The sequence below is a fragment of the Misgurnus anguillicaudatus genome, unplaced genomic scaffold, assembly GCF_027580225.2.
Source record: "Misgurnus anguillicaudatus unplaced genomic scaffold, ASM2758022v2 HiC_scaffold_31, whole genome shotgun sequence".
Taxonomy (NCBI): domain Eukaryota; kingdom Metazoa; phylum Chordata; class Actinopteri; order Cypriniformes; family Cobitidae; genus Misgurnus; species Misgurnus anguillicaudatus.
The window spans coordinates 2,479,864-2,503,242 of NW_027395281.1; the positions used below are offsets into that span (position 1 = coordinate 2,479,864).

General features: G+C 38.1%; 1 long non-coding RNA gene across 1 annotated transcript; it reads left to right on the top strand.

Moving 5' to 3' along the window:
• The first annotated feature begins 371 nt into the window (after positions 1-371).
• On the top strand, positions 372-22,672 carry LOC141363015 (uncharacterized). The gene is made up of 3 exons (XR_012368527.1): positions 372-500; positions 698-762; positions 20,964-22,672. It is a non-coding gene; the product is annotated as an uncharacterized lncRNA (long non-coding RNA).
• Positions 22,673-23,379: the final 707 nt, after the last annotated feature.

Sequence of the window (23,379 nt, forward strand, 5' to 3'; positions counted from 1 at the left end):
ATCAACATCTCTCTTCATCTGAAGTGTCTGGATGATTCTTACAGCTGTGTGGTGAACAATCCCATTAGTAATCAAACTCAACATCTAAATACTGATCTCTGTCAGATGTGTTCAGGTACAACTGTGATAGTCTCAATATTATTATTTATTAACATAATGTCAGCAAAGGGGTCAGCCCCGCCTCCTTACTAAGACAAAAGTTTTTGTATTTCCCTTGCTCAGAGTTGCTCTCAGATTGCTCCTCAATCACCCTTAAGCTAAGACTCCTACATAAAAGTTTTTAGGAGCTCTTTGAGAGGATTCTAAGATGCTTAAAGAATACAGGCACAGATCTACAGATTTACAGAGTAATGTTAACTGTTTATCTATTACAGAAAATAATATCAACTCAAACAATAACAACATTGTCATCTCCTCTGCTACTGTTGTTGGATGTCTCATAATAGCTGCAGTTCTGATCTTCTGCATCTGCAGGAAACGACAAAACATACAGCAACAAGGTAAATGTGAACTACATCACATATAAAACACGCACGCATACACACACACACACACACACGCACACGCACACGCACGCGCACGCGCACGCGCGCACGCACGCACGCACGCACGCACACACACACACACACACACACACACACACGTTTGTATACTTCTGTCGTGGTAACATGTTTTCTGCTATTTATTGTTGAAACAGATCAAACTTGTAAAGAGATCATTTATGCAGATACAACTTTCCACAAACGAAATACACGTAAAATGGTAAGCTGTCATTTGTCTATTATTTCTGCAATAAATCAGATTTAGATTTAGTATCAAAATACTGTATTTTTGTATTTTACATTTTTATTTTTGTATTACTTTGAAAAGGGAGCATGAAATTTATTTGCAAACCTGTCAGTTGGCCTATTTGATCTATCCCTTCACCATTCACCATTACATTAACCCTTTAACTGCCGGCTCAACCAAACGGTTGAGCACATTTTGAGTCCCTATATTTTATTGAGATGAGTACCTAACTTAACTCAAGCTGATTGAGCCATCTCTACTATTTGGTTAAGATATGTTATGCCAAAAAATCCACTAGATGTCAATGTGTCAATCAACAGCACTTGTCACAGCAATATGATAATAAACACATAAGACGTTAAAACGTTACATCAGTCGAGGCTAACTTACTCCCATTTCAACTAGCATGTAGCAGACTGGTCACTGCCTTACAACTACAGTACAAGAACAACGTCAATATACCTGCACAGGAAAATCCCCAGTGTTAAATTAACTCTATCAGTGTTAAATCAACACTATTTGGTGTTTATATAATCCACACCAAGATCGGTGTTAAAAAAGACTGGTGTTAAAAATATAACTCTGAATCAGTGTTAAAGTTAATGAGATAATGAAGTGATGATTAAGACATTAATGGTGAACACCTGCTGGTCATTCAAATCAATTACATTTTGGACATTTTCCTGTCTCTACATTTTTATTTTGATGACTCGTTTTCTGGAGAAAATACTAAAATAATAAAGAAAGACAAATTATTAAATGCAATAGATGAGTACTGTTGGCTGTATGCCTCCAAAAGCTGCAATCTTTCACGTTTGCCTCTCTATCAGCATCTCTGTTTGAAAAATAAAATGATAACTTGCAGAGTTATTTTCTAAATGGATAAGTTTAACTTCTAAACAGCTGTCAGAACAAAATACAAGTGCTCAACTATTCCAGCATCCACACGCGTGATTTAGTAGACAAATCTTCTTTCTGACGTGATGTCTCACAAGTCAAATAGACATTTATCACAAAATGTATCACATTAAATCTTAAGTTTGTGTTTGTTATGAGTTCATTTGAAGTCACCATTATTGTGATTAGTGTTTCTTTTAGTTAGGCATTTGTCCCTTAACCTTCAATGATCTACCTGTTCTCTTTTAGCAATAGTAACAATGTGTTAGTAAAACCACTTGTTCATTGCTTCATGTAGAGGGAAAACCTTCCAGACCTTCTCAGATTGTTTATTTTTAATATATTCTACTCTACAAATCATTGAAACATTTGATCACAAATTAATTATGAAGAAACAGACATATAAAAAAAGCTCTACGCAAATGACATTGTATTGAATAAGACTGCCGTCATGCTTTAGTGTTTTGTTGTTTTTTGCTTAAGAGAGACTTCATGATTTCTGATACAAATCTCAACAATGGTGACAGTTAATGGTAAGAAAGTTGCAAAATTTTTGTCATGCTGCAATGCATGATGGGATTTATGAATGAGTTTTCTACAATCCTGGTACCCAGCATGCATTGCGGCATGAAGCTTTGTTGTTGATTGTCACCATGATTGTGTTTTATAGGCTGATTGTTGATGTCTCAGTGTGTCTGACGTGCACCACGGATTAGATTTGTGTAAACAATATTTAACTCTTCAGGGTATGTGGACTTTTACAGCACTGTTGGATTTCATGGGAGCTTCACAGGGTTGGCAGAACATAAATTAAACACTTATATTCAGTGATTTCTTTTTTATGATATTGTTGAATCGCGAGACTTAGACTTTCATACCAATTAACATAGTAACAGTTATAGACTTCATTTCTCTCATCTTCGTCTGCTTTAACAGACGTGTTTATAAACACACTGCCACAATTAGCAGAAAAAAACTAACACTAAACTTTAAGACCCAAGTACCCAACTAAAGGAAACACTAATCGGAGCAATGGTGACTTACTTTATTAACCAGATTTACAGCAGTTGTATCGAAGTTAAACTTATCATCCATGTAACTCTGCAAGCAATTTGTAATTTTAGTTTTCAAACAGAGATGATGATAGTGTTCATTAAACTCTAGGCATTTTATCTATTGCATTTAATATTTTGGCTTTCTTCCTCATTTTAGTATTACTTTCTCCAGAAAAAGAGTCAACAAAATAAAAATTTTAAGACAGGAACAATTCCAAAATTGAGTTGATTTGACACGGAATGACCAGCAGGTGTTCACTATTAATGACTCAATCACTTCATTATCTTATTAACTTTAACACTGATTTAGTGTTTTTTTAACACCAATCTTGGTGTGGATTATATAAACACCGAGCAGTGTTAATTTAACACTGGGGATTTTGCTGTGTGAATAACAGTACAACAATAATTATTCCACAAAGAAAGAATAATCACTGTTACCTGTCGAGAAGAATTTTTGCGAACTGCGCGTCTGTCTTGACACCTCTCTGTTCCTTCATTGCTCTTCAGCGTTTAAATGTTTCTCCAAGATCGACTCTGGTTAGATTACGTTCTTCTGACAATTTTCTTCTCTTCTCAGCGACTTAAAAAGTCTTTCTTTTGTGTCCTCCTTCGTGTTTCTTCTCTACCATGGTGCAAATTCGACAAGTAAAGCAGAATCGACAATGAAAACAAACCGAAATTAAAGAGGGAGTTTCATGCACTATGCGCATGCGTCGCCTGTGTAAAGTTACTGGAGCAGTAATTGACAAGCCAGAGGGCCAATGATGATTGCGATGACTGCATGAGCAATTGGCTGATGTTTTTAAGGCCCTATCTTGTGCACAGATGACGTATATTACTATTTTAATTTTCAGTGCACCTAATAAATAGTCTTTTGTCATTTAGTAAAGACAGTTTCAAGTTATATTGCAAAAATTTATAAAACAAACATCCTCTTTTGCACCTTTAAACATGGAAAAAGTCAGATTTTCATGCCATGGCCCCTTTAATTTATCTAAAAAAGACAAAAAAATTATGTTGCACTACCAAACTTGACAGTGTGTTTCTTAAATCATAAAAAGACTAAAATGCCATTGTAGTAATACTCTCTTTGGCCTTCTTTTATTTTAGTTTTTACAGTTTTTTTCGATTGCTAAAGGACAGTGGGCACAACTGGAGTCACGTGTGCAAAACTCTAACTACAGTCTGCACAGCAGCAGTTCATGTGGACCAAACTCTAGTTCATTTTTCAATGCTTGAACACAGTTTTCAAAACTCTTCACACTTATCCCATGACTTTAAACACAACCTGCACAACACTGTTGATTTACAGCACTTTGTTCAAATGCTAACACACTGCCATCAAAACTGTGAACCACACATTCAAAACAGAAAATATTTAAGCGTTGTGCCTTTCAAACACTGCTGATTGCAATTTCAAATAAATAAAAATTCCAATTTCATATATAAAATATTCCCTTTCATGTACTTTTAGTTTCTACCTTTATTTTCTCATTATTGCAATTCTGTAAATGACTCCAGACTACTGAAGCAAACTGCTTATTTTCATTTACCTTAAAGAATTATGATGTTCTAAAAAATGAATAAATCATGATAAATCAATATATAGATAAATTATTCTTTGAAGAAAACATTACTTTGTATGAAGTCACTGAAATTGTTAAAACTGTAAAGATAAAAAGTTAGTATTTTGTGTATTGGTGTTTGATGTTAGTGTTTTTCCTCTCAGTGTGTTGTGAGTAACAGTGTGTGTTATCTCAGTGAGGGTTGTGTTTAGTGTTTGGCTGCACTGAGCTGTTTTGAGTCATGTTTTAAGAGTTGTGCTCTGGTGACTAGTGCGGACTGTAATTAGAGTTTTGCACATGTAGCTCTAGTTGTGCTCACTGTCGTTTAGCAATCGAAAAAAACTGTAAATGCAGAAAGTCCTTATTTTTGTTACTTTTAGTCATTTTTATTGAAATAAACATGAAAACATTTCATTTCCTGTGTTAAAATGAAAACCTGAAATATTTTACAGTAATCTGTTATACTTATATAAACAAAGAATATTTAATATACTAAACTATTTTATTTTGATTATGTTTGTAAAAATTAGTATTATAGTTCATATTTTCTAATTTCCATAGTATGTGTTTGAATTCCTTTAAGTGACATGTCAACCATTTGGTAGAGGCCAATTTAAAAAAAATGATGGGATGTGTTGAAAAAACATTGAGTGTGTTAACTAGCGACATAAGGATATAAGAAATGCAAACAAAAATGTTTTTAAAGAACACAATGTTTATAGCAACAACTTTTCTCTGACAGAGTCATGCAATAAATCCGACATATGAACAAATAATTCATAAGAAGACAACTGATTGCACCTGTATTCATAGCAACTAGTTTCTAACAAATTAATAATTTGATTTTAAGCAGTCATTCATGCAATGGTATGCAAAATCATAATCCTATAGAGGTGCGAAACAAAACAACAAATACAAGATCAAAACAATAAAGTATATACACAAAGGCAAATCTAAAAACAAAATATCAAGAGAGAAAACACAACAAATCTACCAACCGAAAAAATTTAAAGTTAAAGTAACATAAACGTGTATGTTGATTTGACAAAAATTCTGCATTTTTTTACATTAGTAGAAAACGGGTCAGGCTAGGACAGGCTAAGAATAACATTAACAACACTTACACCATGGGCCTGTTGAATGCATTCTGATTGGCTGAGAAATGTTCCGTGGGTATGCATTATTTTCTGATAAACGCACACCTGACCTGTCAAATGTCTTAAAAATAGGCACCAGAGCAATGTTTGTGGTAACTGTGATATAATTGACTCCGGTCCTTTGAATTATTTGAAAATAATGTACACCACGCACTTCGCTTCACCTTGGGTGTGCATTTTTTTCTTATAATTCAATGGCCCATCGACGTCAATTATTCCTCTTAAAAGACTTTTTATGGTAAATTTTATTCTCTTAATGCAGATTTATCAATTACTGTGTAATTAGAGATACAGGCTTTTAAACGTGATGGGGGTACATAGATGCATAAAAAGTATGGCTGGAGTGTTTTTGGTATTGGGATTCTGCGGGTTAATTATTTTAATATATAATAATATATTTAATAAATGTATTTATTAATCAGTTGTATTAGTGTGATATATAAATATTGTAAATCAATGCATTTCCTGACTATTAATTAAGAAAAATCACAGCTTTTTGCCTCTAACTCAATGTATTTCAATGACTTCCGTTGTTGCAGCTCTCTCAACTCAACTCAGCTCTGGTTGAGTTGATGGAATAGTTACTTCTGATTGGATGACACCTCTGATGCATCTAAAGGTGTACAGCTTTTTTTTAAAGTGACCCCTACTGAAAAGACCAGCTAAAACTGCCTGGCAAAGCTTGTTAAACTGGTCTGTATGCATGGTAAATTTGATGGGTCAGCTGGTTTTAGCTGGTGGGTCAGCTGGCCTTCCAGTCTGATTTTAGACTGGTTTAATGAGGTTTTGGCCACATTTTTAGCTGGTCATTCTGAGCTAGACTGGAACACTAATGCGGCTTTCACACAGGACTCGGTATGTGCTGCGCTCCCGCTCTGTTCAGTGCAACCAAACGATTTGCACTTTAAGTAATGGAGGTGGAATACAGACGCTGCTGTTGCCTGTCTCCATTTCACGTAACTTAAGCTGCCTACCTACAACAGGCTACCTGACTTAAAATACACCTGACATGCCAACTTGAATTGATATGTGTTTCCATGACACAGCTTTTCCTGTGACATCTCTAGGAGTGTAAACTTGTATTATACAGGTCCAGGAATTCCAACACACACAGCAGCTACAAGCTTTTCATCCATTTTGCTTTTTGCGCTTGTTTGGATGCCCTGTTGCTATTGGCCGCACGGGTAATCATCACAGAGCGCAGCGCAAAAGTTCAACTATTTTACATTTTTAACTCATTTGCTGCCAGCCTTTTTTTAGCAGCTTGTGGATTTATGATCTCGGGCAGGGATTCGCATCCAATGTGTATTGCGTGCATGGGTGTTAAGCACGCTCAGGCCGCACTGGCAGACAGGGCTGGACTGGTAATCTGGCATACCGGGCAAATGCCCGGTGGGCCGACGCACTTGGGGGCCGGTGGATAGCCTATATGATTTTTTTTAATTGGCCAACAAACGGCCCATAAAGCAGGGACAGCGGCCCATTGGTTAATTTTCCATACTGACACTGGGCTGGCCCAATCATCTTTTAACAGGCTCCACCCCTCCCTCTCTGTTTCTTGTTTTAGATGCACAAGAAACAGAGGAGGAGCATCATACACACGACGCATCAAACATCTCACACTATTTCTGTCTGACCAGCCCATAACACTCGTACATCGCGCAACGCGACCCGTTGCTTTCTTTCTTTGTTTCTGTTTTCACGTAATTCATTAATGGTGCTAAAAGGCGCGGTGGCAATGTACTGCATTTTATCAAAAAGTTAGCGTAAGATTTTTTTTCTGAAAGACCGGCCCAGGAGACACCTAATCAACAGCCCATTGGTTCTTTTTTATTTGACATTTGGCTAAATCACAACTTTTCGGGCTGTTTTATGAAGCATGCAGCGTCAGTGTGCATGAGAAGCGAATTGACGTGCGGTAAGCAGAACTGCTTTCGTTAAATATCCTCTTGATAAAAACGCAGTCAAAAACACAAGTGGTAGACCGATGGCTGTTTGCAAAATGACAAAAAGAAATCCTGATTCGGGCAGCAAGGTCATAAAATAGGATGAAAAGAAAAATATACACAAAAACGAATGTTTGTTGTTAAAATTACTGTTGTTTGGAACTGGTAAAAGGTGCTCAAAAGTGATCAAATATTCTGCAAACATTGTAATAGGACTCGTGGCTCTGCCGTGAGACTGCGACTTCATTGTAACATTTTTCAGGTCTCAGTGTTATCATAAGGTGGTCAGAATGGTTAGTTTAAACATTGCACCCTCACTGGCTAAGATTTTTTAAACTTGCAAAGTCTTTTACAGCGCTTACATTTTTGTAATGTCACATGTCAGCTCTTATACTTTTCTACTTAATCATTATATGGAGTTAGTAGTCAAGATTGCACAAAGATTTGTGATCCTATGTAGTGGGCCGGTGTGGGCCAAAATGCCAGGGCCAATTTTTTGTCACAGTCCAGCCCTGCTGGCAGATGTGGGGAGTTGCGCGCACTGCCGTGCAATGCCGGCCAGGATCTTAGAGAGAAGACTCCAGGGGGTTGCATCTTCCAAGGAGGATCCGGTTCTCTCTTTCGTCGCTCCGTCTGCGCTATTATGGATTTAGAGTCACCCGAGTTTACGCCGCTTTTCAACCACCTACTGGCGGAGGGTAATGAGGTGGAGGGGGACGACGAGGAGGAGGACGAGGAGATGTTAGCTCGCCTCCTCCGAGATGAGCCGGATGACGAGGAAGATGATGCTATCCTGTCCACAGCTCAGGCGTCCAGGCCTGCGAGCGCGCAAAGCGGCGACATAGTGTCAACGGTAGTTGACTGTGACATTGTGGAAGTCTGTAAGCATGCGGCAGCCAGGCTTAAGATTGAATGGCACATGACTCCTGTGGATCCGGGAGTTAAGTGTGACATCTACGATGCCAAAAGACTCCCCGCTCATCTTCCACCGGCAAAACAACTGCTTCCCGCGTTGCCGGTGTGTGTAGCAGAGATGAAGCGATCATGGGACAAACCTTTTTTTCACCGCATGCCCGTTAAGGGTTACGCATCTCTTTGCAGTGAGATGGAAGGTCTTGGGCTCTCTAACCCTCCCGTGGTCGAGCAGTCAGTGGCTCACCACCTGCACCCAAACAGACAGATCACTCTCTACTGCTAGTCCCTCCCTCCCCGGAAAAATTGAACGCTTTACCGCTTCCATGTATCAGAAAATGTACAAATCCTCGGGATTAGCGGTACGGGCACTGAACGTCACTTCATTGTTGATTGGCAAGAGATCTGTAACATTTGTTACTCTACCGTTCGGGCTCAGCTTCGCTCCCCGTGTACTCAGCAGATGCATGGAAACAGCATTATCACCGCTGAGACAAAGGGGGCTCAGAATTTATGCTTATCTGGACGATTATCTGATATGCGCTCACTCGCGGGAGCGCGCAGAACGGGACACAGAGATGCTCACGTCTCATCTGATGAATCTGGGGCATAGAATCAACTACGCCAAAAGTCAGCTGATTCCATTCCGGGAGATAGAGTATCTGGGTCTACAAATAGACTCTGTGGCTATGCTTTTGGAAAGAAGGATAATAGCATTTTATCAGTGCCTTGCCCAATTTCGAATAGGGAATTTGGTATCGTTCAGGACCTGTCTGCGCCTTTTGGGCATGATGGCTTCGTCGCTGGCTGTGGTTCCGCTAGGACTGCTGAAAATGAGAGAAACATGGGGTGGATCTCCTGTCCAGGGGCAACCCGTTATACGGAGAATGGGTGCTCCACCCTCAGTTGATGGATCAGATTTGGGGGATTTATGGCAGAGCTGCCGTAGATCTCTTCGCCTCACAGGAAAACGCAAAGTGTCTGCTGTATTTCTCTCTCAGGGATGAAAATGCTCCTTTGGGTATGGATGCGCTAGCACACCCGTGGCCGAACGTGTTGCTATACGCTTTCCCACCACTGAGTCTGATTTCTCCCACCCTAGAAAGAGTAAGAGAAAACGCATTATCCCATCCTATGATAGCCCCTCATTGGCAAATATTTCACCCACACCCGGAACGAGTCTATCTTTGGGTCTGGCACGTGAAGGGTTAAATCTAAACACAATCGGGCTCCCGCAAGAGGTTATTAACACTATACAGAGAGCTAGAGCTCCTTCAACATGCTCACTTTATGACCTTAAGTGGCGTGTGTTTGAGGACTGGTGTACGAGTAAAGGAGTTATTCCTTTTCAGTGCGCGGTGAAAGATGTTCTCTGCTTTTTGCCTTAATGAATGATGGTAGAGCGTTTTCTACTATTAAAGTTTACTTGGCTGCTATTTTCGGCTTGTCATGTAGGCATTGAGGGAGTTTCAGTGGGACGGCACCCTCTTAAATGCCGTTTCATGAAGGGAGTGAGACGTTTGAGACCAGTATCTAAATATCTGGTCCCGTCATGGGACTTGTCCATGGTCTTTAACGCTCTAACTCGAGCTCCGTTTGAACCTTTAGAGAGTGTGGATATAAAGCTCCTATCTCTAAAAACTGTTTTACTACTTGCTTTAGTCTTGGCTAAGCGAGTAGGTGAATTTGCCTTGTCGGTTCATCGGATATGTCTGAATTTTAGGTCTGATCACAGGAAGGCTACACTGCTGCCTAACCCAGCTTTTCGTTCCCAAAGTCAGTGATTCAGATTCAGAGTTGCGTGCCTTTTACCCCCCTCCATCGGAGGAGGAGCGAAAATTGCACACTTTATGTCCTATACGAGCGTTACGCTATTATGTTAACAGGACACGATCCTTTAGAATGAATGATCAATTGTTCGTTTCCGGTGCCACTTAATGTAAGGGTAAGCCAATCTCCTCTCAGTGTCTTTCCCATTGGATGGTGGAGGCGATTGAATTGGCCTATACATCTATGGGTTTTCATTCCTCGGCGGGCTTAAGGGCAAACTCCAAAAGAGGTATGGCTACCTCTTGGGCGTTGTTTAAGGGAATTTCGGTAGGAGATATTTGCGCAGCGGCAAGCTGGGCTTCCTCTCATACATTTGTCAGATTTTACGGTCTGGATGTCACTGCGCCGTCTATGGCTCATGCAGTTCTAAATGTTGGCTCTGGGGAGAATTAAAGGTTGTCTTTGTTCTTGCCACATCTGTTCGGCCGCTTCGGAAAGCATGCGTTTCGGGAGTTGGCCATATCATTCCCATAGTGAGATACCGAGCAATTGTTTGAAAGAGAACGTTAGGTTACTTACATAACTACATATCTCACCAAACTTCCCTACTCGCATCACACGGGGGAAGAGCATGCTTAGAATGCTGTTTTCAGGTATCACAGCCATATATATATGAAGGCGGTGGATACTTCGTATTGAGCTGTCCTTCGGACGGACGTGGTGCAATTGGTGCTTCCATATTCTGTCACGCCATAGTGAGATACCTCGCTCTGTTCTCAGAGAACCGGGGTTACGTAAGTAACCTAACGTTATCTTTTGGTCAGTCTGAGGAGCTCAGTGATGTACCTAGACAGACAGACAGGCATGCATGCATGCAAACACACACACACACACACACACACACACACAGAAACAGAGCAATAAATAGTTAACGACTGATTTATTTAACTCAGATTACACATTTTAGTGTAAGTTCTGAATCACATTACGTTTAAGGGCACGTATTTTTTAAATACAAAGTGACATTTAAAAGAACTTGTATGCCAATTCATGAACACGCTATCTTGGTAGACCATACCTGCATGGCTCCAGCAGTTTCTCTAGCTCTTCCAACTTCTCGTATTCAGCATCTTTTGGGAGGGCCAGATTGTGCTTCTGCTGAGACAGCGTTGTGTGCAGTACGTCTCTGTTGTGCATATAGACTGTAAAAATATGGACGTAGTGTCCGTGACGTCACCCATTGGTTTGTGAAGATCGTTTTTGAAGCTCAAAGTAGGGATGTGGGTGACGCTGAGGTGGCTGGTTGCTGAAACCACGCCCACCTAGCTCGATTCTAGTGACAGCAGTGGCTGTTCACCCCTCACTTAATATCATTTAAACGGATGAGCTACAAAAAATTCATCCCCCACACAGTTGTCATGAACGGCAAAATTAGCTATACAGACTAAAAACACTTTTTGCAACAGGCTGTAAACATATTATTTTCTACTTTAAAGTTGGGCATTTTTAACATGGTGGTCTATGTGAATTAACTCCTTTTTGGAGCCTCTAGCAGCCAGTCGATGAATGTCAGTTTAAGTCACTTCTGTATTGGCTTCATCAGAGAGAACAGAAGGTTGCCCCTCGGTTGCGCCTCACGTATTTGATCATCTCAAGGGTAGAATTCCACCGTGTTGGAACATCTTGCACAAGTAGCTCCTGAACTTGTCCAAGGGAGGCTTGCTGGACATTCAGCTCATCTGAGTTGGCCGGACTGTGTTTGAAATGTCCGACCTCTTTACGGCACATGGCCAATAGACCATCAAACCCTCAAAGTATCCTCCCTGCTGCCACCATATTAGGAGCGCTGTCTGTTCCAATAGTGCTGATTTTGTCAGCTATCCCTACTGATTAGTGACATTGAGAAACTGCCTGGCACACGCTTATGCAAAGTGTCGCTCCTCTGTTTTCATCACACCTAACGGACAAAGTAGATAAGATTAAGTTCACTACTAGTAGTACACAACTAGCAATCATCAGGAAGCAAACATAATGTGGTGGTAATTCGTGGTGTTGTGGTAATTAATAGGCTAAGTAATTAAATTAAATTATGTAATTTAAAATGACATAGCCTACCTAAAGCGAAGGAGTGACTTTCCCAGCTGGAATCAATGAGATGTACAGTAAGGCCAAGGTAGTCATCGTTGTCATGATCCCCAGTCAGTGATCCCCAGTCAGTTCTACACACCTCGCCTTTACCATCTTCCTGTCTTTTGCGGCTTTCTCTGTGGCGTGCTGGTCATGTATTCTCCTAATGATAGTTTGCCTGGTAGGTAGTTTGTAACATGGGTCACCTGTGACCGCCTGTAGAACAAGCTTGAGCCCATCATCTTCAACCACGCTGATGGGTCGGTAGCCGGTGGCAATCCACTGAGCGAGGAGAGTAGTTAGACTGGCTGAAAGAGCTGTGCTGACGGGCTTGCCTCGGTTGCACTCAAACATAGTAGTTTGACGACAACGACTCTTCCCCTGCGCTACATCAGTGCTTGGCCAGACATCTACCGCATTAGAAAATAGATTCTTTGCGTTTAGGTGGTACTTGAGACTGGAAGAACTAATTCCGCATTGCACAAGGTGCAACCAACCTTAGTCTTGTCGAAGTTTCCATTGGGAAGCTTCTTAAAAATAAATTTTCCCTGAAGCAAACTCGGCGGCTTCATTGCTGCATCCATGTTAGCACGTCACGTTTGATGTGGTAATTTCACAGCAGGCATACACAGAGGTTCGAAGACTCATTCTCGCCCCCTACAGTTCAATTTGACTATGCATACATCCGCGCTAAAATATCAAGGTGAAACTCATCATAGCTTGCGTAGTAGGCTATAGACCAAGCTCCCAACCCAAATTTGAAAATAGATTAACGGCGATATTTTTTATCGCCCGATAAGAGTCTCACGTTAACGCAGCACGTTATGCTTATAAATAGTCTGCTTATAACTCTTAAATATGTGTATTTTTCTTAAAAAAAAAAAATGTTTAGCAAAAAGCTGAAATAATTGCATTTTTGTAAAGGGATTTTGTTAGAGATCAGATTCAGAACGATTATAAAAACATACATTGCTTCAGTTTTTATAAATTGGGTAAGTGCCATCTAGTGGATAATCGTGGTATTACAGATTAACATAAAACCTCATCAGAAATATTTTTTTCTTGATTGACGCGATAACTCGTCAATGGCTGGGAAAGAATTAAAAGTTAACTCCGAATCATGCATAAAAGCACCATGACTGACCCACCATCTAAAACCAGCTGACCCACCAGCTTGACCAGACATAAAGACCAAATTGTCCAGCTTTGCCAACATGGAAGGTACCAACACAATCTCATGAAAATTTTTATAGATTTTAATTTTTAAAATAATTTATAAATTATAAATGTATAATAATTTGTGCAATGACATGTGTACATTTTTGTACAATTTGCTTTCGCACCTGTGACGTGAGGGGTGGGGTTTCATTATTGTTTATTCTTTCTAATAATCATATATTTTTGTACAATTCACTTAATTCACGAATTAACCAACTCATAAAATCCATAAATTCCAGTATGGAGGACTAGATTTAACCAGCTACTTCCATCGTAAACCAGTTAATGCCAGTCAATCATTTTAGCCAAGCTGGATAATTAGTAGGCCAATGGGCAAATTTGACCAGCATGTTCGACAGACATCACCCCATTGACTTCCATTATAACAACATATTTTGATTGCAAAGCCATGACACCATATAATCATGCAATCTTGATAGTTGGTGGTTTTTTTGCTTTGAGGAAAAATTTGTAATTTTATTGGTGATCCCTATGTGGCACCATTAACCCATTAGTAGGCCTTTGCAAAAAACAGAGCTTAATTTCTGGCTTGTACGTTGAGTTATATGGTGTATAACTGTGTGTGTGTGTGTGTGTGTGTGTGTGTGTGTGTGTGTGTGTGTGTGTGTGTTTGTGTGTAGGGTTAGTATTGAGGAGCACCTCCCACCTCCCCACCTCCCAAGAATGCATGATTGTATGATGTCACGGCTCTGCAATCAAATAATGTTGTTATAATGGAAGTCAATGGGGCAAGAAAGCCACAAACAACTTAGTAGGGAGAAAAAAATAGATCCGGTCGTTATGCGCCAGCTGACGCCACGCAATACGTCATGACGTCAAGAGGTCACAGATGACAAACGCGAAACTCCGCCCCAGTGTTTACAAGTGGTTGAAAGAGGATCGTTCCTACGTTGTTGTATGTCAACTGATACTAATTAATGTCTTTGTGTCTTTGTGTCAGTTTATTGTTTACAATGGTCCGCAAATGTGCGTTTTATATGTAACACGTGACCTCCCTACGTTACTACGCATTTACGTTAGGTCGCGCTGGACCGGACCAAGACGAAAAGTTGTGGTTTAAAAGTACATATTTTTTATTTTTATTGTAAAAAATGACAATCGTTTCACTAGATAAGACCCTTATGACTCGTTTGGGATTGTTAATAGTACTTTGAAACTCCGTTGAAAAAAAATGTTAAGTGTTGAGTTAAGTATTAAATGTTGGGTTCTATTAAAGTCCATTAAAATAAAAAAAAATCCTGCAATGTTTTCCTCAAAAAACATAATTTCTTCTCGACTGAACAAAGAAAGACATCAACATTTTGGATGACATTGTGGTGAGTAAATTATCTGGATTTTTCTTTTAAGAAAATGGACTAATCCTTTAAGAAAAACAAAATGCGCCATTTGGAGTGGCCTAGTCAAAGCCCAGACCTTAACCTGTGGAATGACCTCAAGAGAGCGGTTCACACCAGACATCCTACAAATGTGTCTGAGTTAAAGCGGTTTTGTAAAGGGGAATGAACGATGCGCAGGTCTGATTCAGAACTACTGGAAGCGCTTGCTTGAAGTATTTGCTGCCAAATGAGACTCAACAAGCTGTTTTCCTCCAGCACTATGAATGTTTAATGGGGGTTCTCAAAAAAGACACAAGAAACTAGAATTATTTGTGTGTTGTCACCTTATGCACATTGTGTTTGTCTATTGTTGTGACCTAGATAAGGATCAGGGCTGCGTTCCCCGAAACCTTCTTAGCTCTACGTCGTTCTTAAGTTGTACCTTAAGCTGTACCTTTTCGTTAATACGTGTTTCCCGAAACGTTCTTACCCAGCTAACAGAAAAAAGTTCTAAGAACGTTCCCTGAAAGTTCTTTACGTTCCCAAAAACGTTCTGCCAACGTTAAAAGTGTCCAGTTTTCTTGACGTTCTAAGAACGTTTTTGTGTTGTCTCAACGTTAGAGGAATGTTACATTTTACCATTTTTAAACGTTATGACAATGTCATGTTTTAATGTTCACACAATGTTTAAAACAACAACTGTTTATTATATTGACTTGTTTAATTGTTATGTAAATGATAGAGAAACATTGCATTTTATTATATTTATTTTTTATATTTATATTATTTTATTATATTTATTATATATTATATATTTATTATATATTATATATCTATTATATATAAGTTTAGATGTTGATGTTTTGTTTCATTTTAAGTCACCATTATTGTGATTAGTGTTTGTTTTAGTTGGGCTCTTGAGCCTTGTCTTTTGCTTGCAAATTTTTTCCCTGGTTTGTGTTAACTTTTTGTTAATACACCACATTTGTTATGAACATGGTAAGTTAGTAGTGTAATTCTGTGGTGGTTGGTACATAAAGGAAAAAAATCATCCCTAATTAATTAAAGTTTATTTTCTGTCAATAATGTAAATGAGATCCAGCACTTTCACAGCAGTTTGTCATTAAGGAGTTTAAGAAACTTTGGACAAAAAATATCTGCTGTATAATTGGGACGCACAAACATCAAGAATCAGACTATGAATCTCAACCATGGTGACAAAGAAAATTGAAAAAAAAATCATTATCCATGCTGCAGTGCATGCTGGGAGTCCTGAATGAGATTTGTAATTTGTTAATACCCAGCATGCATTGCAGCATGAAGTTTTCATTTAATTGTCACCATGGTTGAGATTCATAGTCTGATTCTTGATGTTTGTGCATCCCAATTATACAGCAGATATTTTTTGTCCAAAGTTTCTAAAACTCCTTAATGACAAACTGCTGTGAAAGCACTGGATCGGATCTCATTTACATTATTGACAGAAAATAAACTTTTGATTAGTAAATTAATTAGGGATGATTTTTTACCATTATGTACCAACCACCACACCACAGAACTACACTACTAACTTAACATGTTCATAACAAATGTGGTGTATTAACAAAAAGTTAACACAACCAGGGAAAAAACTAGCAAGCAAAGGACAAGGCTCAAGAGCCCAACTAAAACGAACACTAATCACAATAATGGTGACTTAAAATGAAACAAAACATCAACATCTAAACTTACATATAATAGATATATAATATATAATAAATATATAATATATATAATAAATATAATAAAATAATATAAATATAAAAAATAAATATAATAAAATGCAATGTTTCTCTATCATTTACATAACAATTAAACAAGGCAATATAATAAACAGTTGTTGTTTTAAACATTGTGTGAACATTAAAACATGACATTGTCATAACGTTTAAAAATGGTAAAATGTAACATTCCTCTAACGTTGAGACAACACAAAAACGTTCTTAGAACGTCAAGAAAACTGGACACTTTTAACGTTGGCAGAACGTTTTTGGGAACGTAAAGAACTTTCAGGGAACGTTCTTAGAACTTTTTTCTGTTAGCTGGGTAGTTACGGATCTCTTCTGTAAGTCGTTCGTTCGGAAGGTTGGTCTGGAGCACTCTTAGCTATACCTTATCCCACTTGACTCCGCTAGGGGCCATGACTGTGATAAAAGCTTGTGTAGATTGCAGTCTATATAACTAAATATCTGTTTAAAAAAAAGTTGAAGTACACTCCGTGTTAAATTAGGCATTTTTTATTTATTTAAAGAATAAAACATTCACATAATTAGACATTATTACACTGATGGTTGTTAGATTTTTTATATTTTTTTCCAAAGGAACATCAGCTGTGAACTATTATTACAGGCTAAAGAAACTATTAAAAAAAGATTTTGGGTGGAGGAGTTGGTGAAACTATGGAAGGCAGCTATACAGCGAATCTTACTATTTTATTTGTGCATTTCATATCCGTTAAATCTTTAGTTTACCGGCTATTTTAGCTGCAAATAAAACAAATCAAGTTAAAAAATTGCATGCCACGGGAGCACATTCATCACGAAATCATAATTGTTGATTTTCCTAAATATTATTATTGATGTTAATTCGACTTTGCATCGAAGTTTTTTTAATGTTTTATAACTTTGAGGCAACTGCATGCCATATTCTTTATAAACATTAAAAAGAAAATGCTCCACTTGATAATTGCTTGTATAAGGTCAACAAATTTTCCACATTAAAACTAATCAAAGCTTAAACCTAAAACAATCATACTATATATTTATATATCATATAATATATATTTTATGTTATATTTAAGGTAAACAGACAGGCGCGGCTCCAGAAATGCGTCCATTAAGCGTTATCCGCATTGTAAACGCGCTGCTTGCGCAGTGTCCAAACACATAAACGCGTTTCTATATTTTAAGTGTAATGCCAAGCCAGGTGACTTGCACGACCCACCTTATTTCCCTGTGCAATGCATTTATTGGGAACCCCTAATATAAATTATCCTTTAAAGTGAAGGAATAATGGATGCATTGGAGCAGTTTATGCATTATACTTTTGGACATGAAGTTGCGAGTTTTGCACGGGTTTGATATAAAATAAAATATACAAGGTTTATATTTAGTTGTTTGCAATTTGAAATATTTTTACCAGATATTCCTAATAAATGTAACTTGAACTATTTCTGAAATGTTTCTAACACCGCTCTCTGCAGCGAAGTATTACATAAAGTGAACAATTGATTGTCGAGCAATCGATATCAACCTATTCAGCACCATCGCCATGGACAGCACCTGGTAACGTCGTACGTAAGAAAGTATACCTTAAGAAACCCGCTAAGGTACAGTTCGGGAAACACGCCTAGAAAAGGTAAACCTGTAGTTAAGGTTTAACTTAAGAGTCTTCGTAGCGCGCTAAGAGAGAACGTTGTCGGGAAACGCAGCCCTGATCACATTTTATGGCAAATCACAGTGGAAAACCAGTTTATTCTTAGGGGTTCACATACTTTTTCTTGACACTGTATATATATATATATATATATATATATATATATATATATATATACAGTGTCAAGAAAAAGTATATATAAAAGTATATATAAAACATTAAATTCTCAAAAGATAAAAGTATAGAAATATATAGAACTATAAGAAATAAAATATTGTTTATGAAAAGCTAGGTGCTAGCTTTTCTCAGCTACGTCTCTCTGCTAAGAAAAAACATTGGAGATCACCATCTATGCTTCTATTACATCTCACTTAGATTATTGTAAGTTCCCTCTACTGTGGCATTTCAAAGAAATTAATTGCATGGCTTCAATTAATCCTGGCTTTTAATATTGTGTGATCTCTATAGACTGCTTTTATGGCTTTTATTATTTTTTAGATTTATTGTTTAATATTCCTTTATCTTTAAATTTTATTATTATTACTATTATTACGTTATTATAATTATCTTTGTCTTTTTACGCATTTCTCTGCGGCACTTTGGTCAGCCTGTGCGTTGTTTTAAAGTCGCCATGAAACGGAAGTATTGATTGCCTAATTTTCCCCGTGGTGATGTATATCCGAGTGAAACGGCTTCTGAAATGAAATAAGGCAGGGTTGGATTTAAATTTGTCCATCGCGATCTGATTGGATAGTTTGAAGTTGGGTCGTGTTGCTAATTGCTAATCGCTGTGATCTTCTCCCGGACCCCGCCCACCTGCCATACCATGGGCACGTTCAATCTCACACCGGTGCACAACGTTTTGCTACGGTTTCCGGGTTGAACGACATGTTTCCTGGAAACGGTGTGCAACGGAATGCAACAGGTTTTAGAAGCGTTTTCTCTTGTTTGGTGGGTGTGTCAGAAATGTCGGCCCAATCAGCGGCAAGATGTATAAAACCACGCGGTAGTAAAGAGACAGCTCGCTCAATGGGTTCAAGTTAGAATGTTGTCTTTTATTCTGGACGGCAAGGTCAGTGACTGTAACATTGAGGGTATTTTACAGTATTAAACACACATTTATAACGATTTCATCAGGCTTCAGAAACATTTAAAAAAGAACACAAAGAATGGCCTCTCAGCTACCGTAGTTACAACTCTTAGGTCATCACAACAGGGTGTTCAACGCATTACCGTTTCTGTTTAATAAACGTTGTGCAACGTTTTGTTGGGGCTGAACGCAGCCCATATGACCGTAAGTAAAGAGCGATCGTTTTGAGGAGGGGAGGAGATTTGCATTTTTGATAAAAGATTATGAGGGCACATGATTTTTTTTTTTTAAATAATGAAGCTCACAGATAAGTAATTTGGAAAAAATACCACAATATTACAAAACAAATTACAGTTTTTAATTTTATTTTCATGCTGACTTTAAATGTGCTCTATAAATCAATAAACTTGAAACTTAAAGACTAAAAACAGATTACACTGGCAGTAGGGATACTCAAATGAATGCTTTCTGAAATTAATGCTCTGGCGCTATCTAGCTGTCAGACATAAACTGACAAAACACACAGCTAAAATGATATAGTTCATTCAAGAAAGCTTATTCAAACATAGGAATATAAAAATATCCAAATAAGTGGTTTAAATCCAATGTCAGATCCTTGTTTAGAGTGCACCACTTTGTGCCCCCCCCCCAAAAAAACATTTGATAGAATATAAACTCATAACATTAATTAAACAATGCTGGAACATCAACTCTGTAGGCTTACAGTATTTCTCTTAAGTTGAATTGCACACATTTAAAATAAAATGCTTTGATGTTGGGGCTGCCTGGTTGCCACAATTTTGAGAACCACTGATTTTTAGAGGTCCAGCGCCGAAGGTACAGATTTTTTTCTGTCCTAAGAGTGGCTGCCAAAACCATAAGTCTTAGAGCCACATTTTGCCGGATGGTCCCAGATATCCCTTACTACTCAGGTGCACATACACTCCCCGATCGGACCATATGAGACTGACTATAACTGCTTTTACAATTTAGCTTATATCGCCACAACCATACATGGTACAGTTAAAATAACTAGCAGCCATATTACGCTGTAGCCCAAGACAGCTTTACCACAGAAGCTAAACAGGGTTGCGCCTGGTATATTGACGACATGGGCATGAGGATGTGTAGTCAATACTTGCATGGGAGACCTCTTGGGAAAACCAGGTTGCTGCTGGAAGAGGTGATGGTGAAACCAGCAGGGGGTGCTCACCCTGTGGTCTGTGTGGGTCCTAACATCTCAGTATAGTGACACTATATTGTCAAAAAGCACCGTCCTTTAGATGAGACGTTAAACCAAGAGTCCTCACTTTCTGTGGTCGTGTAAATCCCAGGATGTCCTTTGACTAAAATAAAGACTATAATCGTATAGTTTTATAGGCACGTGTTATAGGCACGTGAACCAGCTGAAAAACATACAAGGAGATCAGTGAGCACACAACGGCTACCGTAGTTGCAAGCGCATTTGGAAAGGCGAGGCACTAGAGAGCAATATTCGTTTGAATGCAAAATACATTTTCACCATTAAAAAAAGGGGTAAATCCTACTCACTGTCCTTTTAATGGTAGTATGAAATTTAAATATATAACTAACATTTATAGGACATTTTCTTTGATTGTTTTTGTTTCTGTTGCTTCATATACTTTTGTTATATGTTAAAGCACATGTGTATGTTGTGTACAGAGATCTGCAGTAGAGGATGATGTGGTGTATGCAGGAGTCATGAGACAATGATCAACCTCACTGTGATTCAGATTACAGTAGCCATCTCTGCGTATATTGGGTTTGAATTCTGGTGTTCCTTTTGTTTGTTTGTTTCTTATATGCTGTAAATGATTTATGTCTGATTAAGAAGTGTGCAGTTACTTTTGTGTGAATACTAGGCCTATTTAAAGGTGGTATCACAACATTTTTACTTGCATTTAACATTTTACAGATTGACTTTGTATTTTCATCTAAGCTCTGTAATGAGTAAGTTTGAAGTATGAAGTGTGTTTTATTAGGGCCGGGACTCTATAAAAAAGTAATTTAATTAATTACAGGCTTTGTAATTAATTAATCGAAATGAATCACATTTTAATCGCATATAAATATTTCACCTGAGAACATTGAGAAGTAATTTTTTTCACATGGATTTTTAGCATACCATGAATAATGACTGAATACATAAGCAACAAAATATTGTTTATTTTTGTTCAACCAAGTCGTTGTACTCGGAATCAGGCTAACATCCACGCTAGCTGCTATATGTTTTGCATTGAGATGATACTTGAGGCTCGATGTGCTGTGGTGACATGCGCATTCCTTGTTGCATAGCTTGCACACAGTCATGCTCTTAGCGACGCTTACATCCGTTCATTTTTTATTAAAAAATTTCCCATCCACGGGGCCAAACCAAAGCGGTCTCATCAGCTTCAGTTCATGTTCATGTTCACTGTGGTTTGTTGTTGTCTGAAGTCATAGATATGTACACTAGATGTCGCCTTGGCTACGGCAGTTCATTGGTCCGAATGCGTCAACTAGAGCCGCCATCTTGAAACAGGGAACCCCGCATCAGCGTCATTCAGGCAATGATGTAACAGAAATAAAATCACCATAAGTCGTCATGAATGCAATTTTTTTGGTTTTCTTTTGGTTCATTTCAACAGTCAGACATGTATTAAGCATTGAGTCCAGAAAAAATGAAAATGTACTTTTTCTAACTGTAATGCATAGTGCTAGTAGGCCTAACATCAATACGCAGCACAAAAGTCCGGCATCATCCATGAATTCGAAGTACAGGCAGAGATAGCAGCTTTACCCAGATACTTCCTATGACAAGACCCCTGTTCTAAGATGGCGGCGGTTTTGACACATGCTTAGAACCCCAAGGCGACATCTAGGCTGCGTCCGAAAACTCTAAATTGCAGCCTTCTGAGGCATGATGGCATCAAGGCATGTCCAAATTCAATCTCAGGTTAACTTCTTGTTTCCTGAGATACCTATGCGTTGGCGTACAATAAGAATGTTATTGGTTGAGCCTGGCCGAAAAAATAAAATGGCGGCAAAGGAAACAACTGGAGCACAAATTTAGTGTAAATAAATGCATATTTTCACGTTTTGCACCTTTTGATTGCATTTTTAGCGAGAAATTAGTATTGTAGTTTTCAAATATGTGATTAGTTATCACAAAGGCACTCTCTGTTTATATTTCAAAAATGTTCCGCGGTGCAAAAATAAGTGTGATTAAAATGCGTAAAAAGATGTCTAACGCTTTTTTTGTGTAAATAATTAATGCATTTAAGTCCCGGCCCTAGTTTTTTTTTACTTTTATTTTCAGTTTTCCATTATCTTTATTACTGTTCTGTTATGCAGTGTAATGTCTTACCAAGTAGATAATGGACTAAAACAGTCTCTACACTCTAAAAATGGCTGGGTTATTTTTGACCCATAATGGGTAAATATTGGACAGAACACGTGCTGGGTTAAAAATGTACCCATGCTGGGTTAAAAATGACCCAATGTTGGGTTGTTGTTATGCAACCATGGGGTATAATAACCCAGCAGTTGGGTTAAAATAACCCAGCATTGGGTCATTTTTTAACCCAGCATGTGTTCTGTCCAATATTTACCCAGCATGGGTCAAAAATAACCCAGACATTTTTAGAGTGTATATAAAACATCATAAAGCAGTACATTTTATGTAGTAGTATTTTGTCAGATTATTCAATAAACTCAGCTCAATTCATTCTATCATCACATCTCATGTCTGCTGTTCTTCTTTTCCATCTCTGTGTTGATCGAAAGCGTTTTTGGCTGTTAAACAACATAAACAAAAACTCACAAATCACAGAATGCTTTTTAAAATGCTTTTATAAAAAAATACAGATAAATGTCACTTAAATAATACAAAATGCATGTGACTTCAATACAAATGTTAGATCAAAGCACACTGTAAAAAATTGCTGTTAAAAAACAGCCAAATTTAACAGTATAATTCTGTTTTTTAACAAAAACAGAAGTATACTGTTAAATTCTGCATTCTGTAAAAAATCAGTTCTCAGAATAATGTGAATTTACAGCCCTGAGAGTCCACCGTTTAAGACTGCGTCCCAAATCA